The 13,644-nt window shown below is 48.8% G+C and overlaps 1 pseudogene; it reads right to left on the reverse strand.

The window, feature by feature from the left end:
* Positions 1-2,565: 2,565 nt before the first annotated feature.
* On the reverse strand, positions 2,566-3,153 carry LOC149330066 (uncharacterized; annotated as a pseudogene).
* Positions 3,154-13,644: the final 10,491 nt, after the last annotated feature.

Below are 13,644 nucleotides of genomic sequence, written 5' to 3' on the forward strand. Positions count from 1 at the left end.
TCAGTGTCTTTACCATATGGCTATCACGGGAGCTCAGATTCTAGCAAATCATCCGAGAAAAAGCCTTCTACGAAACAACAGATAAGCCGCCAGAGACCGGTCTTGATTTCAGTAGCCGCAGGCTAATTCCGCCCGCGAGTTGCTTGGTTAGTCAGTCTCTACCGGAAGTTGCTAAAGTGGCACCTCTTGGGCCATAGGTTCTGCATGATGTCTTAAGCAACCTATCGCTTCCGTTTGACTGAAGTTTTTCCCGAGTGACAATGCTACTCACTGAAATATAAATTAAACAGTTGGTACTACACAGCTGTAGTTTGCGAAGTGGCATACTACTTGAACATTTTATGCCATACCAGATTTTCAGGGATTAGTCGCGCAGAACCACCAGCTGGATATGCGTGCAGAAGAGTCTCGCCCTAGCGATTTGCAATAGAAGAATACTGATAAAACGGCTCGCTCTCCCGCTGACTCGCTCGCCCACGAAGCCTACCACAGCGGAAGTGAGAGGCGCGGTTCTTTGTGTCTTAATTCTCGAAAAAGCCTCGCGCGAGAGCAACGTGTGTGCGATTAGGCCAGCATATAATGCAGGGTGCACTGCGCGTTTGTCTGGACAGCGCTCTGCCCGCTCTGTCACAGTGTGCTGTCAGTGATACTGGCACCGTTTTTGTCGTCTACCCATTTTACCTCAGGCCTGTGCATGCGTCATACATATAGGCGGCAAAGTGCTCCAACGACGCAGGGCTTCGACTTGCTTTCTGTTCCTCTTGAAATACTCCCTGTAGGTCCCACAATGGTGGCTCGGTGGTTACGGCGCTTGGCTGGTGACCCGAAAGACGCGCGTTCGATCCCGACCGAAGCGTCCCAATTACGATGAAGGCGAAATTCTAGAGGCTCGTGGGCTGTGCTATGTCAGTGCACATTAAAAAACCGCAAGTTATCGAAATTTCTGCAGCCCTTCACTACGACGTCCCTCATAGCCTGATTTGCATTTGGAACGTTAAACCCCAATAAACCAACCAACGTATACCGGGGAAGAAAATACCAGAGCTTCACTCCGTTGTTTGCTGCGTTTTATTTTATTTCGTTCACTATCACTTGAACTAGCACTATCTTTTTTCGGAGGTTCCCATGCGCTGGCTTCTTAGTTGCTGGTCGTTGCGTTTCCTTTTTTTTTGTGTCGAACCGATGAGCGAGTGCGCACGTGTATGGCGTCACCGATCCTTGATGACATATAAGCGCATATCACAGTGCGCCCTCTGCAGAGCCTACAGGAGGCTGCACTCCCCACTCTCGTACTTCTTCGCTTGGCTCTGGAGCGGGTAACCTTTTTCGGAGCGGCATGCGAGCCGGCGTGGGATCTCTCCTCGGGACGCGTTTTCCTTTCCGCAGTGACGACAAACAAATGAGCTAGACGTGCCACATAAAGTGTGCTGCTGTGTGCGGTGACGACACAGGTGTGCGGCTTCACCCCTAAGTGAACCAGCTGGCGGACGAGGAGATGATCTCGCCGTTTGAATTTCCGGCCGCATTGGTCGCCCAGGAAAAGCCGCTCGCGAGTGTGGGTCAGTGCATGCCTTTTTAAATGGCCTCTGTAAGGGAAAAGAGAACAGAATGAGGAGAAGTAGCACACTCAGCAAGACAGCCTCATAGCCGGCTCAGAGGAGGAACAGGAACCGCTCCATAAACACACGAGGCCTTTCACCTATGCGTAGCAGCGTTGATATGGAGCGAAAGAAGCGTATACTGCAGCCAATTGGCCCAGCGGACACTGCCATGACGCAGGATAATGAAGCCCTGGTCAGCGCTTAAAAATTCGTCTCTTCTCCTACAATACTATTGAAGAAGCCTAGCTTGTTGGGCCAGTTGGTGCATGGTATGAGAAAACCAGCGAAAAGGACGCATTCACAAGGAGAAGTACACAGCACAACGCTGGAAGCGTTGTCCTGTGTACTTCTCCACAGCGTTGTCCTGTGTACTTCTCCTCTTTGTGAATGCGTCCTTTTCGCTGGTTTTCTCATACTCTTACAATACATATCAGATAAAATTACAAAATAAGTCACACGCATCTATTGGTCTTAGAAACCGCCGAAATATGTCGGGCGCTTGAGATCTTTGCCAAGCTACTGGACTTAGCAGCAAAGGGGAACGCGAACACACGAACCTCTATTCGTTGATTCGCTTCCATGCGCAGCGACGCTAGTGGCGAGTACCTGGTCGGGGGAAATTTTGTACCCATTAGAAAGCCGGTGGGTACCCGGCGGCATCGGGGTTCGAACGCGAGGCGGATGCGAGGAGGATGCTCTACCACAAGGCCACCGCCTCGGCCAAGGAGATAACTCGGCTGGGTGACGTAACCACTCGCATACATTTAGGGCAAACAGCTTCTGTTGGTGTGTCGTGCATGGTCAAAACGAAATAATTAGGACAGAGAATCCCGCATGTCTGAGGACGGCCAAAATAGGCCCAGGTGTGTGTTGCCTCCGGTCACTCCAGCTCCGATCGGATGATGCAAGAGCATTTCAAGATCGCCACACAAAGAGATGAAAATCGCTTTATCCGTACCCACTACTACGCGCGGCGTGTCTTTCGTTCGATGAATTCGCTCCTCCCCGTCAGCGCCCGCGTCGTGATTTCAGCGCGGGCTCCGAACCCGACACCTCCGCTGCCGCTCTAGGACTCGGGTGGACCATCATGGAAGCCCTCGTTGACGTGGCTCACGGCGTTGTGCACCTCGGGCAGGTTCTAGGACGAAGATGTGGCCGCAGCGGCCTGAGTACCATGGTCCTGCAAAGACATCGAGGCCGGCGGCGCGCCGTGCGGCTTGGCCAGGCTTACGGGCGTCGCGTAGTACGGCTCCTTCACCGCCGTCAGCGGCATGTAGCTTAGGTCTTCGTTGGGGTCGGCGCCCGGACTCTCGAGCACGTCCAGGTCGTGGTTGTCCAGACACTGTGTGGCCGAGCCGGAGCCACCGCGCACGTCATCGTCGCAGTCCTTGTAGTTGAGCACCGGGTTGAGTTGGCCAGTGTTGGAGTTAGCGTTGATCATGCCGTAGTCCTTGGCATTCGAGCAGAAGCGCTTGAACGCCACGCGCAGCCCGATGAGCGATATACTGTTGCCCACGAAGAGCACGATGCGTAGGATGATTCTGAAGATCATGGCGTCGGCTGCTTGTGCTATAGCGCTGCGGTCAACAGGAGGAATGGTGTACCTTATCTGGCAAGGGTAGAACGGATTCGATTCCATGCGCAGTTACACTAGTGGTGCCCCTATGTGTAGCACCCGGGCACCACTTCACTACTTTCCTTTCTGAGTGCGATTTCCGGTTCCTTCTGGGATCTCCCCATTAGTGCTGGTCGATGCGTCTCAGTAACGATGCGAACCATCGCAGCCGTATAAACACAGGTCCAATCGTTTGTTCCTTCCGAAGAAACACGATAGCCACAACAGCTTCACTGTGGAACATGGTTACATGAAATCAGATTTAACAGCGCGTTTCCCTCGCGAACGAAAGGATGACTAAGTTATAAGACGCTTCCACTTGCTTGGGCAATCGAAATGCTTGAAAACGCTTGGTACTGTGGGTGTATTGGTTTGTAGCGTGTGCGCAAAAGTGCCAAATATTGGTTGATGTTCGCTTGAGTCTAACGCCATTACTATAGGCTTCTTGTACGAAAAACCAGAAGCAAAGCGCAATACAGAGTAAAACCTCGGCTTACTTGTTATCGGTGGAGAAAGGGCCAAAGGAGCAGCGGTGCCTTCGTTGCTGCCTCAGCGGATGCTTGTTCAGCCGTTGCTCCTCCAAAACGACTTTTTTTAGGGAACAGGTCGCCGCATGTGTCGCAGCGGAACACCGTGGGTGAACCGGATGAAATGGTTCCATTCATGGAATGCAAACGCACAGGGGCACGATCATCTAACGGACGAAGAACATTAGGCTGCTCTTTCATCACAGTCTGAACTTTTAATCGCCAATCATCCTAGGCACTCAAAGGACGACAGAAGGCACGCAATTGTGGTCGCCACTCGCTGATTCTTTTCTTTATACTTTGTAATAGTGCCTGTATAATGTTACTACCAAAACTGCACACGTATAATAGAAAAAAGAACAACAGATGTTTGAGACGTTTTGTCTTTTCTGTAGTTTGCAATTTTTCGCAGCCGTGTTTGCCATTTTCAGTTAAAAATTCTTGCAAGGAATGATTAGTTTCTGTTGTCTTATATTAACTATTGCATCATCAAAATCGTGTCTCCTCCTGTAGCAGGTCAGCACTCCGAGGTGCGCTGTAGCTAAAACTACAATAAAAGTACTGCTGTTCGCACAGTGTTTGATTTTTTTCTCTAACCATATCAATTTTGTAATGACTATGCGAAGTTACATAAGCCAGCAAGACGCCTGGCTGTTTATATGCCTCAAATTACCGCGATAGCAGTTAAAAAAATTATTGTAAGAAGAAGATAGGGACGGATCAGCACTCCCGTGCTTCGTTCGTCGTCATCGCTGGTTGTTAGAGCGCGAGCTTTCAGTTTCTGAGGAAGTGAGCAAGTTTACATGCTGAGATGCTGTAATAAACATCTGGGGACATGAAGAACATTATATTATTGGTTAACCGACAGATGCACAATGCGCAGTACTGATTTCATGGCCCCTCTAATAAAAATAAATGTCACACATGTATATCATTCCCATCACGGATGAATGATATGCAGGAAGAAAAGAAGTCATCATTGATATTAATTTGCAATGTCTGCTTCCTTCAACTACTCATGACACTTAATAATGCTTACCTGGTTTAAGAGGTATATTTTTACTTCATTTGGTTTTATTTTTTATCTACCTTGATAATGACTCATGCGGTTGTAAGCTACTCTTGTAACGATACCAATATCCTGTGTTCACCTTTGTTCGCCAAGAAGCAAAGCTCTATTGCAGCCTAGGGATGGCATGCACGCCTCGCAATCTTAAAGTTAAGGGCTCAGGTCCCGCATCTTTTAAGAAGTTTTATATTTCGTTGAACCCACAACACCACACCGCATAAGCCCCACGCAACGGATCCGAAAGATGGCCTGAAGGGAGAGCTTCCGAGACCTGTCGCTGTATTTCCTGCCTGAAATGCGGCGCAAGGAATGATCGCGGTTCCGGTGGACAGGGCAGCAGACACAAGTGACGGCCGACTTCCTGGCACACAAACTGCTTGATTTCGGCAGAAAGGCGATAGGGTTTAATGTCCATGGCGGATCAAAACACGCCACTTGGGTAGCTCGTCAAATCTCTACAAAGTTCGTAGACCTTCGCAATGGCAGTCGGACTTTTTGCAATGGCCGTGTTGAAGGCGTCATCATCGGTACCTTTCAGTACGTGCCTAATCTTATCTACACCCGCTATATTTGGGTTGAAGCGTTTCCATAAGTCAACGCTGTCCTCGATGTAACTGTTGAAGCTTTCTCCTGCCTGCATGCTGTGATCACGAGCGTAGACGCTTCGAAGCACGAAATTTGCGAACGGCAGGACGGCCGGATACTCCAGGAAAGTTGGTCTTGAAGGTAGGCCAGGTGGTGATGCCTGAATCACGGTTCCAATAGGACGTTTTTGCCAACATCGGTTAAGTAGAATATTACGGGCTTAAGCCTGAGAGTATCATCACAGTTGTATTGCCGGATCCCCCGTTCGGACGCTGAAAGCCTGTCCTAGACACCTTGGCCGTAGCTGGTACTGAAGATAGTGGAATCTCGCTGATGTAAGGCGTAAGAACAGGCGGATGCGGGGCCTGGCGCTGCTGACTTGTCACCGCCACGGGAACGGACACCGTGCGACTGCGGAGTTCCAGGGCGGTGTCGGAGGTGCCGATCGTGGCGCCTTCACCAAGTGAATAGTTGATTGTTGGTGGGTCAAGGCGAGCAACGCAGGCAGCAGTCAGGTAGCACCTGTAGAATGCAGCCAGCCAAAGTAGCAGGGTAAGCCAGAGACTCGCGCTCTAGCCACCAGCGGCGACGATGAGGCGCGAGAGTGCTGAGTTGTCCCCATCTTCTTCTTACAATGAGCAGTTTTAAGCGGTATCCCGATAGTTTGGAAGATCTAAACGGCCAGCCATCTTGATCGCATAGACCCTTTCACATAGTCATTAAAAATTGATATCGGCAGATAAAAGAGCAAACATTGAGGAGTTTTCCTTTCATTCCACCTTGGAGCGCTGAGGCGTTACAGCGGGGGAAGGGATTTTGATGATGCAATAGATAACATCTGACAACACAAACTGTTCATAACTTGATAAAATTTTTGTCTGGAAATGAAAACGACGACTGTGAAAAATTGGACACTATAGATAAGACAAAGCATTTCGACCATCTGCGGTTCTTTTCCTAGTATACGCGTGTACTTTTGGTAGTAATATGATAGAGGAAACATTAAAATTATAAAGAGAGGAAAGAGGCAGTGGCGACTATTGCGCGCCTTCTGTCGTGCATGTGCCGCCTGGGGCCGTTGGCCATTGAGAGTGCATGCAGGCTGTGATGAAACAGCAGTCGATTATTCGTCGTCCGTTCGATCTTCTTACTCGCGGGAGTTTGCCCTCCAAGAATGGAACCCCTTCAACCGCTTCACACGTTTTGTTCCCCTACGAGACATGCGGCGACGTGTTCCCCAGAAAAGAGGCTTTGGATGAGCACCGGCTGAGCAAGCATCCGAAGATGCAGCAACGAAGGCACCGCTGCTCCTTGTGCCGTTACTCCACCGATAGCACGTAAGCAGAGGTTTGACACTGCATTGTACTTTGCTATCAATTCTTCGTTTAGGACGCGAAAAATAGTGGCGTTAGACTTAAGCGAACGTCCACCCATATTTGGCGCACTTTGAGACTCGGCTACATATAAAGAAAATTGCCAGGACACTTTGCCAACTGAAGTGTTGAGAGGGGAAAGCCGAGAACGCTATTTCGTGACGGCTTCCGGTGGATGTAACATCACACCCTTCCCGTGGCTTTCTATATACCCAAGTTATAAATATTTCGGGGATCTTAGTGTTAGTTACGCTTAATTACACTGTAGTGTAGGACGTCTTCGAAGGCGCTGCGTCGCGAACGGCTTGCGGTAGGTCTCGGTTCAGTCCCGAGGCAGCGATCAGCGGACACGCACGAGCATCGGCGCCGCTGTCTTCGTCCTCTTCTTCCTTACGTCAGCCGCCCAAAGTTCGGGAGCCGAAGGCCTGTCTTAGAACAGATTTTTCTATCTAATTTCAAACAAATCCGACGTTTTTTCGACAATTACGTGACAATTTCCCCTATTCCCTGATGACTTCCGGTGGATGTGCCGTCGAATTGTTCCCCTGGCTGTATTGACGTCCGTGTTTTTCGACGCAATTTCGACATATTTGCCTGTAGTTAGTGAACTAATTACTGTACAGTTATCAAGCCTTGCTTCTAGGTTCATTTTTTCTTTCTCTATCTGAAGTGTTCATTAGTTTCCTTCTATCGTTTTTACTTCCCGAGTTAAATGCGTGTGACAAGCTTTGTTAACGGACGGACGACAGTATGAGCCATTAGAGGTGTTTTCTCTTTAATACGCCCGTAACACCGAGTGTTTTCAAGCATTTCGCTTCTGTAAGCACAGGGAAGAGAGTGCGATAACTTCGTGTTCACTTCGTTCAAGAGTCAAATGCGCTGTTAAATCTGATTGCACGTCTTCGCATTCCATGGCGAAGCAGTCATATACTTTCGTCTTCATTCGAAAGAAATGTTACTCAAGCAGCGCTTTTATGGCAGCGACGGTTCACGTCGTAGAGCAGTCTTATCGACCTGCACTAACTAATAAGGTGATTCGAGAATACTCCGTAAACCGCAGCCAGAAACGCAAGTGGTTAAGCAGCGCCCGTTTGCTACGCATGGAATCGAAGCGGCGAATAGTGTGTTCACTTGTTGGCGTTGTGTGGCGGTGCGATGTGCAGTGCTTGGCAGTGAACTTGAGTGCGCGACGTTTATCGGCGGTTTCTAAGTATCAGTACATGTGTGCACCATATTTTGTCATTTTATCTTATACGTGATTTAAAAGAAAAGATATGCGTTTGACAGGGCTGATCAAAGATTCATCATGTTGCTGCATGGCAGTCGCTTCTGCAACATCTGGTTGCGATACGCTTCTTTCGTAGCCACGTAAGCGTTAATACAAGTAGGTGAAAGGCCTGCCGTGGTGTTTGTATGATGGAATGGGTATTTCACTCTTCCTCCGCTCAGCCACCGATGAGTTTTTCTTATTAAGTGTGCCAGTTCGCCCCTTCTGTTATCTTTGCCCTCACAGAACCGATTTCAAGAGACACGCACGGATCCACACTGGCGAGCGGCCTTTCGTGTGCGGCGACTGCGGGAAAGGTTTCAAACGGCGAGACGCACTCGTCGCCCATCGGGTAGTCCACACCGGGGAGAAGCCGTACGAGTGCCGCGACTGCAGACGCTGTTTCAGCAATTCTGGCAACCTCAGTCATCACCGCAGCGCACAGCACCCTTCTAAAGACACGCCTAGGCCCTTTTGTCCTAGCTGCAAAAAAAGCTTCTCCCGGATGGACCACCTTATGAGACACATGAAGACGCACCCGCAGGAGAGACCCCACACCAGCTCCCATGCCGCTCCGGAAGAGGTTCCCTCACCAGAGCCATGCGAAGAACTACGAGCGTGGGAACTGCAGCCTCTGGTACCCTTTGCAGATGACTTCCTGTGATCGCACCGTGGTTCGATCGAAGAAACTGAACCCCTACGCAACAGGCGGCAATTAAGAAGCAGTGCTGAAGTAGGTTGGTTGCGAAGCCAACATGAAGAAAATAAAGAAAAAACATGCAACGGCGGAGTGAAGCCCCGCTATTTACTTCGCTGGTATGGGGAGTAATTCTAGACCAATAGAAAGCGTATCGAAGTCCTACGCCTTTGGAGCGCTCTGCCTACTTTATGTATGACGCATGCACAGGCCTGAGGAAAAATGGGCAGACCACAAATACGTTACAGACAGCACTGTGAAGGAGCGTGCAAGGTGTGCAGATAAACGCACGGTGCACCCTTCATAATAGACACCTTTAGCACACCATGTAACGTTTTACCGCTAGCGTCACCGGAGTACCGGAAGCCCGCCAACCACCAATGCGCATGCTCAGGTCGCTTCGAATGCGCCAGGTACCGGGCAGCCGCACGCACTCTTGCCGCATCGGGACCAATCAACGCGTGCTCATTGGCGGTTGGGGGAATCCCGGGACTCCGGTAATGCTAACGGTAACACAGTACACGGTATTCTACAGGTGTCTAATATGCTCGCTTGTACGCACGCGCATTTCTCTCGGGTGCGGTGTTTTCGAGAATTCAACCGCAAGGAGCCGCCTCTCACATCCAATATGGCAGGCTTTGGTGGAAAAGGAGTTTGCGCACACGAGCGTTTTTATTAGTATACCTGTAGTACAAATCTCTGGCACGTCACACCTAAGCTTCGAGCATATCCTGCCTGTTATTCTGCGCTATCAATCCGCGAAAGGCCGGTGTGGCGCAAAATGTTCGCGCTTTGAGCGTTATCTCAAACTGAGAGCAACGGCGTGACAGTTATTTCTCGAGCACAGGCCTCGATATTCACAGGAGACGACAGCTCTGCACGAGACTCTGTCGAATATTCATTTCACTGAGTAGCTTTTTTACATGGGAATAACTAAACTACATTGAAACAGAAGTCGCAGGTTACTTTAGACGGCATGCAGAACCGACACGAATATAAGTGCTAAACTGTAAACAGAAAAGCACCCGTATAGCAGTAACTGGCTCGTGACGTAGCGCAATCCCGAAGGGGTGGTTAGCTACTCCTCAAAACAGGAGTATAAAGTCTACTACTATGTTTAGGAGGTATTGGGGCAGTGCTAGAAGGAGTAAAGTGCTACCGCTCTCTAGAGAAGAGTTGATCTTTTACTAAATGTTGAGATCTCATGGGAATGATCATGACAATAATAGAAGTATAATATACTCTTTTGCAGCTGATTTTATAGTACATTTAAGGAGCGTGTGCCTGTTCTTTTTAAGTAGCTTTTACTCCAAATTTCTGTAGGCGTTTGCCTTACTATAAGGTGGCATTTACGATTCCCAGAGCAGTAAACATTACTTGGTGAAGAAGGCACTTTTGAAATGCAGTACTCCTGTGGAAGCCTCATTTAGACTTTTGTGTTCAAGAATGAATGCGTCAGTAAAATTACAGCGTCGAATTTCAAACAGTAGTTTTATTGTGTACAAAAAATTGGAGCCAAGTGTCCGGCAAGTTTCTTTCGATGTTTGCAGAGAACCAACGCCTTGTCCCCCGTAGGAAAGAACAGTGTTTCTTTGACCCGCGCTCTCTTTGGTTATCCGATTTGGAACACCCAAACGAATGAACATAGAGATGCCACTTTTGCAAGCATGCAAGGAGGAAGCCTTGAAAAACTTCGTTGTCAGCATGCAAGAATATCATGCTATCGTTCGTTAGAAGGCACGACGACAAAGCAGGCTTCTCCTGAAAGAAATATTAGAAAAAGAAAGTAAGCTCGCATAAGCAATTACAACACAAAACTTGATGTATGAGGTGCTTCAAGTGTAATCTAAGTCAAGTTTACACAAGGAATTCAGAGGACATTTCTCTATAAGGTAGGCATTGTTAAAGTTTAAACATTTTTCAGGGCAAAACATTAGCTATAGCAGTACATAGTAGCTGATACACTAGTTAGTATATATCTGAACCCTTTCGGATGACAGAGTCTGAACAGAGTTTTCAGAGTACCACAAGTTGCACCGAAAACCGCTTTCGTAACCCTTAATGAAATACGGCAGAAGGAAATCAGCGTCGATCGAGAACCTTTTCCCTATAACGCATAAAACTTCAAAAATGAAATGGTCTCGCCGGGCCGTTTGCGCATTCGTAATGCCTTCGGTTGCTGGCCTGTACTGAGAGGATCATTGCGGCAATTTGTTTTCACTGGTAAGAAGGTTCGTCACGCGTTCCAGATACAAGATCAAAAGTGCTTCGTGAGATCGAAGTATGCAAAAAAAAAAAAATACTGCGCTCTGCACGGACGCAACGCACACACGCTTTGCACACACGAAGTTTGCACGGAATTTCCTTGCTGGAAAGAGCCCCAGCCGCACATTCTGAGGGCGTTGTCATTCTGTGTATGGGTGAAAAGCACGGTAAGGGCGATTAGCGCAGGAGTGGGAGCGGTTCTGTTTTAAAGCGAAAGCTTTACTACTTCGACTTTCAGCCTTTGCAGTGGCGCGGCGGTGCCACCATTGACCTTTAGTTGACCTCTGTGTGACGTCATGTATGACATCACGCCGAAGAGAAGGGCGACCGACAGGCGCCGTCGCAAGCCGCGGCGGTGCCACCACCGGCGCCTAACTCCTGCGCTCTCCGCTAGGAGCGCGATTGTGGCTTTACGCTGAAGAGATTAGGCTCGACTCACGTCGCTAGAAAGCAGTAGCTGTGCCAACCACCAGCGGCTTAACAAGTTCGGGATGTCGCGCCGTCCATGTGCGACGGCGGTGCACATGAACGGCGGCCTGACGGGACTGGATTGTAATGGACTTGATTGGATTGGATTAGATTAGAATAGATTAGATTATATTCCATCGGATTGCATTGGATTGCATTGGATTGTATAACAGATGCATCGCCACAAGCACCACCACCAGCTACACTACCAGCTGAACTATGGCGTAGGTACGGATATTGCTTTCGCAATTACCGGGCTTAACCAAGCGAATTTTTGTAATTTATATGGCACTCTTGTAAATAGAAAGCTAGCACCGTACTCCACCACCTCCATCCCTCCCCAAATTTGTATTCTGTGCTGCTTTGCCGTCACATTATTAGCGAGGGTTGAAAAGAAAACATTCTACACAAGTGTGTCTGTTTGTTGGAAGTATTCAAGTTAGAAGGAACGCCAACCAAAAATAAAAAAGAAAAAAAAATGAAAAACGCTGCGGGATACGTTGACAGGAAGGCGTCGACCTGCTCGCCTACTTCGGAATAAATACATGTCACCGCTGGATTCCTCGACGCGACTGCTCGACCAAATGGTAGCGGTTGGCATTTATTTCGCACAGCTTGCCACGCGTAGAGGAATAAGTGATAACTAACGTCTGTTTTTCAGATAATTTGGCAATTTTCAAGCTCTTAGGCCGTAATAAATGCCGTGTGTGTACCTCGCAAGAACGACACCTGGTGAAGCAGTTTTTCTAGCTTTCAGTCACTTGTTACATTTTCAACAATTTGGGGTTTTGCTTCTTAGAACGAAAAAAGGCACGCAATGCACGCACCCTAGCTATCAGTAATTACGGATGAAAATTTCTTCATCACAGCACTGATGTGCTCTCGCGTATTTTCACTAGATGGCGCTATCGTTTACGCGTGTCAGTTGAGTTTCCCTTCAAGTGGAGATGTGAGGAAACATTTGATGATGATGAAATCGGATTTCTTGATGGATTGATGGTTGGGACTCGCAAACAATCACATTTCTCCTCGGCGGGCCAAGAAGGTTAACTATTTATTAACACATGAAGCAAAAAGAAGAAAGAAGCAAGGAGAAAGGTATTTACGACATTACTGAACCGTTGATTACACGAAATCAGCCCCCTTAACCAAGAGCGTTCCATTTTTAAGCCTTCGGTCTCCACCGTTGTTAGGGACAGCAACCAATAATAAAACAGGCGACACTTCTCACCAATCAATGCCCAAGGAAAGCGACAATACAGTTTCCGTCAACCAATCAAAAACTGGGCAGAGGATGGCAGCCAGTCAAACACTTGGGAAAGGAGAGGTTCCGTGGACGCACACAAAGAGCACCGAACTCGCTGCGCTCCGAACCTCTGCCCTCCCCCTCGCTTCCCCCTCCGCGCACGTGCACACGGGACACACGCATGGCACGGGAACAATCACTGAAGGTTCCTTATGTAAAAAAAAGAAACCTGTCGCTGAGGGGTCCAGCATCCAGTGGCAACCACAGCCCAACCATGGGCCCCCTCCGAGCATCGGACGCTCACAGACCCATCGGCGCCGCAGCTCAGTATGCCTCAAAACTTGCTGACGCCAACTGGATAGATCGCTTTAACACGGCCGCCAGGCAGATGTCCGGGAAGAATACTTGGAGGCTTTTCCGCAGCCTTATAGACCCCGCGCAGACCCGGGGCGAAACACAGCGCCACTTACAACGAGCACCTCATAATTTCAAGGGCAGCAGAACACAACTCGCAGACACACTCAGGGACAAGTATCTCTGCTGCAAACAGGACCCTTGTGGTCAGGAGTATCTTTACGCAGGCAAAGATAATCCTGAGTTAGACGAACCGTTCCAACTCTTTCATCTCAACAGAGCCCTGGCTAAAATGAGAAGGGGCACGGCGCCTGGACGGGACAAGATCACAGTCAAGCTGCTGGCCAATCTCCCTGACAAGGCGTATGATGCCCTTTTGGAATACATCAACACTATATGGAAGGGCGAAACCCCGCTCCGTCTAGACTGGAAAACAGCTCTAGTAACCTTCATCCCCAAGACGGGAAAGTAAATCAACACAGACAACTTGAGGCCTATCTCACTCACTTCGTGTATGGGCAAGCTAATGGAGACAATGGCACGGGATAGGCTCTCCGTATACTTGGAATAATGAAAC

Source organism: Amblyomma mixtum, chromosome 9 (genome assembly GCF_055824585.1).
Source record: "Amblyomma mixtum isolate Tamu chromosome 9, ASM5582458v1, whole genome shotgun sequence".
NCBI classification, from domain to species: Eukaryota; Metazoa; Arthropoda; class Arachnida; order Ixodida; family Ixodidae; genus Amblyomma; species Amblyomma mixtum.